The 4955-nt window shown below is 56.2% G+C and overlaps 1 protein-coding gene across 7 annotated transcripts in view; it reads left to right on the forward strand.

Annotated features, from left to right (window-relative positions):
* The window catches only part of MLXIPL (MLX interacting protein like), a 49806-nt gene that overhangs the window by 37178 nt on the left and 7673 nt on the right, over positions 1 to 4955 (forward strand). The window lies entirely within an intron of this gene.

Genomic DNA, 4955 nt, shown 5'->3' on the forward strand with positions numbered 1-4955 from the left:
TGGTAGAGACGGGGTTTCACTATGTTGCCTAGGCTGGTCTCAAACTCCTGAGCTCAAGTGATCCTCCCGCCTTGGCCCCCCAAACTGCTGGGATTACAGGCATGAGCCACCGTGCCTGGCAGGTCTGGGTGATTTCTGAGGGATCTTCCTGGTCTCCTTTTGTCTAGCTGATGTGGCCTCCAAAGAAGGCAGGAACAGAGAGATTACCTGGACAGGGAACCAGGGGCTCTCAGGAAAGCAGTGAATGCTGGGACTCTCTCAGGGGAGACAGGAACTTTGATTTATTTGGGTTTATTTATTATTCACACAATGCATTTTAAAACTATTTACTAGGCTGGGTAGGGTGGCTTATGTCTGTTATCCCAGTACTTTTGGTGGGGCCAAGTTGGGCAGATCACCTGAGGCCAGGAGTTCGAGACCAGCCTGGCCAACATGGGGAAGCCCTGTCTCTACTAAAAATACAAAAATTAGCCAAGTGTGGTGGCGGGCGTCTGTGATGCCAGCCACTCGGGAGGCTGAGGTGGGAGAATCACTTGAACCCAGGAGGCAGAGGTTGCAGTGAGCTGAGATTGTGCCACTGCACTCCAGCCTGGGCGACAGAGAAAGTCTCTGTCTCAAAAAATAAAAATTAAAAAAACTATTTACTAGAGAACATTTCAAGCATGCACACACTAGTAGAGAAAGGACAGTTCAGCAAACTCCCAAGTCACTGTCACTGATTGACTTACCACTCTGGGCCAGTCTTCTTTCATCTAGACCGCATTCCTTCTCTTCTCTTACGTTTTATTTTATTTTATTTTTGAGACAGGATCTCACTCTGTTGCCCAGGCTGGAGTACAGTGGCACAGTCACAGCTCACTGCATCCTCAACCTTTCAGGCTCAAGTGATCCTCCCACCTCCGCCTCCCAAGTAGCTGGGACCACAGGCACGAGCCACTATGCCTGGCTAATTTTTTTTTATTTTTTTGAAGAGACGGGGCCTCCCTATATTGCCCAGGCTGGTCTACAGCTCCTGGTCTCAAGAGATCCTCCTACCTCAACCTTCCAAAGTGCTGGGATCACAGGTGTGCGCCACCATACCCAGTCTATTATTTTAAAGAAAATTCCAGCCATTATATCTTGTAAGGCATTTTTTTTTTTTTTTTGATAGAGTCTTGCTCTGTTGCCCAGGCTGGAGTGCAGTGGCTTGATCTTAGCTCACTGCAGCCTCCACCTTCTGGGTCAAGCGAGTCTCCTACCTCAGCCTCCTGAGTTGCTGGGATTACAGGCATGTGCCACCACACCTAATTTTTATATTTTTAGTAGAGATGGGATCTTACCGTGTTGGCCAGGCTGGTCTCGAACTCCTGACCTCAAGTGATCCACCTACCAGGGCCTCCCAAAGTGCTGGGATTATGGGCATGAGCCACCGCGCCTCACATTTTTTCGTAAGTCGCGAATGTCCCTACCTCCCTCTCCTGACCCCAGAGCCACCAAGTTCCTGATTCCTCTTGGTCAGTAAAAGCACATGTGGACAAATGCCTCTGTTTTCACAACAGATCTCCCAGGTGGCCTTCATTTCACCGTAGGTCTTGCAAGCTATTCCCAATAGCCACACATTTAGGGGCTCCCAGAGCCATGTGCGGGCCAGGTAGATATCTAGGCTCAGCCCATCTCATCCAAGTCCCCGGAGACAGAAAGAGGGTCCGTGGGATAAAGGCTTAGTCCTAGTGACCTCCTGCCAGGCGCAGTGGCTCACGCCTATAAACCCAGCACTTTGGGAGGCCGAGGCCACTGGATCACTTGAGGTCAGGAGTTTGAGACCAGCCTGGCCAACATGGCGAAACCCCGTCTCTACTAAAAATACAAAATACTAGCCAGGTGTGGTAGTAGCACGTGCCTGTAATCCCAGCTACTCAGGAGGCTGAGGCAGGAGAATCGCTTGAACCCGGGAGGTGGAGTTTGCAGTGAGCTCAGATCATGCCATTGCACTCCAGACTGGGCGAGAGTTCCAGACCCTGTCTCAAAAAAAAAGGCTTAGTGACCTCCTAACTCCTTCTCCAAGGGGTCCTGGGCCTGTCAGTCAAGAGGTGGAGGCCTATGGGGCGGGGACTAGGGAATGAGGAACCACCCCCCAGCCCTGCTCCAGCCCTGGGCGGGGGTAGGGGCTGCCCCAGGGCAGAAGTGTGCATGGCAGTGCCCTGGGAGCAGCCCAGCCTGGGAGGGCAGCGGCCCTATCTGGGCACACAGCCCCCCACCACAGGTAGGAGCCCAGCCACCCCCGCCTGGGGTCTGGGCAAGACCAGAGGGGACTGGGACTAGAAGGCAAAGTCTGGCAAGCGCGGGTGGCTGCTGGGGCGTGGGGGGACAAGTGTGGCCCACACAGAGGAGGTGGCTCGTGTGGCCCTCCCATATCAAACACTCCCTGCACCCAGAGGGCAGAGTGCACAGCAGCCCTCATTGTCCCCAAGAGCCCCCACTGGGGAGATCCGGCTGGAAGCCCAAGGATGGGACCAAAACTCTATGGAAGCAGCAGGCCTGGTGGTGGGGGGAGGGGGTGGTCAGGGAGGCAGCCAGAGGCAGAGAAGCTCAGGGAGGGGATGGCAGGTCATGTTCGTGGAGGGGACAGAGGCTAGGGAGGGACTTGGGGCCTGGAGAGCAGCTTAGGCTGGGAAGCAACTTCTCTCAAGGCAGGGTGTGGACAACGATGGTAAGGGGGTGGCTGGGGACTCAGGGATGAGAGGGGCTTGCTGCCCCATCACCCTTGCCCGGGCCCCAGGGAGTGGGCTGGAGCTGTGAACAGGGAGGGGCCCTCGGCCCTCAGCAGCCTGGAGCCTGGCCCAGCACGAGGCTGATTCTAGAACCAGGGCCTCGGGGGCCTAGTGACAGGCCCTATGGACCCTGGAAGGTGGGGAGCAGCAGCGACCATCTCCATCTGTCACCTGCTGGTTCCCCCCACTTTTTTTTTTTTTTGAGACAGAGTCCTGCTCTGTTGCCTGGGCTGAGTGCAATGGCACGATTTCAGCTCACTGCAACCTCCACCTGCCAGGTTCGAGTGATTCTCCTGTGTCAGCCTCCCGAGTAGCTGGGATTACAGGCGCCCATAACCACACCTGGCTAATTTTTGTATTTATTTGTTTATGTTTATTTTATTTTCTGTTTTTTGTTCTTGAGAATGAGTCTTGCTCTATCGCCCAGGCTGGAGTGCAATGGCACAATCTTTGCTCACGGCAACCTCCGCCTCCTGGGTTCTAGTGTTTCTCCTGCCTCAGCTCCCTGAGTAGCTGGGATTACAGGCGCTCGCCACCATGCCCGGCTAATTTTTTTTATTTTTAGTAAAGACAATGTGGTTTCACCACGTTGTCCAGGCTGGTCTCGAAATCCTGACCTCCTAATCTGCCCACATGGGCCTCCCAAAATGCTGGGAATATAGGCATGAGCCACTCCGCCCAACCTGGTCCCCCTTTTAAAGAAAGGCAGCAGGGGCACAGGTAGTCCCAGCTTCTCAGGGGCCAAGGCAGGAGGTTCACTTGAACCCGGGAGGCAGAGGTTGCAGTGAGCATAGATCACACCACCGCAATCCAGTCTGGGCAACAGAGCGAGACTGTCTCAAACAAGAAAGAAAGGCAGCAGGAGAGCAACCTTCTCACCATGGGGTTAGACACGCGGACAGGCCCAGAGCAGACGCGCACACTCCGTGTTGTCACGGCAGGACAGGTTCACGTGGCCTCGGACGGAGCAACAGACACCCAGGGGGCAAACACAGGCTGTGTGCAGACCCCACGTGGAGACTCCAGGGTTCAGCCACTGCACCACACAGGCCCTGCACACTCCCAAAAGGCAGAGCCACTTGTGACATATAGGGCCACATGCAGTGACTCACACCTGTCATCCCAGCACTTTGGGAGGCTAAGGCGGGAGGATGGGTTGAGCTCAGGAGTTTGAGATCAGCCTGGGCAACAGGGCAAAACCTGTTTTTGCTAAAAAAAAAAAAAAAAAATACAAAAAATAACTGGGTGTGGTGACGAACGCCTGTAATCCCAGCTACTCGGGAGGCCGAGGCCTGAGAGTCCTTTGAACCCAGGAGGCAGAGGTTGCAGTGAGCTGAGACGGCACCACTGCACTCCAGCCTGGGCGACAGCAGGGCACAGTGGCTGACCCCCTCCGCTGGTCCTGCACCGCTTTCCCACCCCAACACTGTCTGGGCACCCCCTTTCTGTACCACCAGATCAGGAAACGGGAGTCACCAGCGGCTAGGGAGGGGGACTTCTGAGCTAAGCCTGGGACTGGGCAGGGGAGGGGACTACTTCCTGGGGTCCCTGTTCACATCCAGAGTCCCCTGCCATCTCCCACTCAGGCTCATTATAATCCCCACACTTTGGGAGGCTGAGGCAGGAGGATGGCTTGAGGCCAGGAGTTTGAGACCAGCCTAGGCAACATAGCACAACTCTCTCTGGGGACCGGGGTTGGGGTTGGGACACACACACACACACACACACACACTTGACCCCCCAGTGGGTTCTGGGTTTGGGTGACCTTATCTGGGAGCTCCTTGGGGACTTTATCCTGATCTCCCTGGAGGTGGCTCCTAGGAGGCAGACTTGAGCAGCTTTCCTGGCCGGGGTGCCGGAGGGAAAAAGCGGGGAGCTGGGGCCCATCCAGGCCTGTAGGGAGCTGTCGCAGTGGGGTCAGATCTGCCCAGACCAGGAGGCCTCGGGAGCTGGCACCGACCACAGGCTGGTCAGGGTCAGAGAAAGGTGCCCGGAAGGGAGCGGGTAGGCGGGAGGCGCCCAGGCCGGGGATGTGGTCAGGCCGTGGGTAGCTGCTTCCCAAAACCAGAATAGCCCAGGACTTACACAACCCGCACCCCAAACAATCCGCCAGCCTCCTCCCCCCGCCCTTGCAGGCCTCCCAGCCCCTCTCTCCCCCACCCCACCCGGAGCCCACCCATAGGCCCCCTCTCCCCCACCCCACCC

Source organism: Cebus imitator, unplaced genomic scaffold, assembly GCF_001604975.1.
Source record: "Cebus imitator isolate Cc_AM_T3 unplaced genomic scaffold, Cebus_imitator-1.0 Scaffold82, whole genome shotgun sequence".
NCBI lineage: Eukaryota > Metazoa > Chordata > Mammalia > Primates > Cebidae > Cebus > Cebus imitator.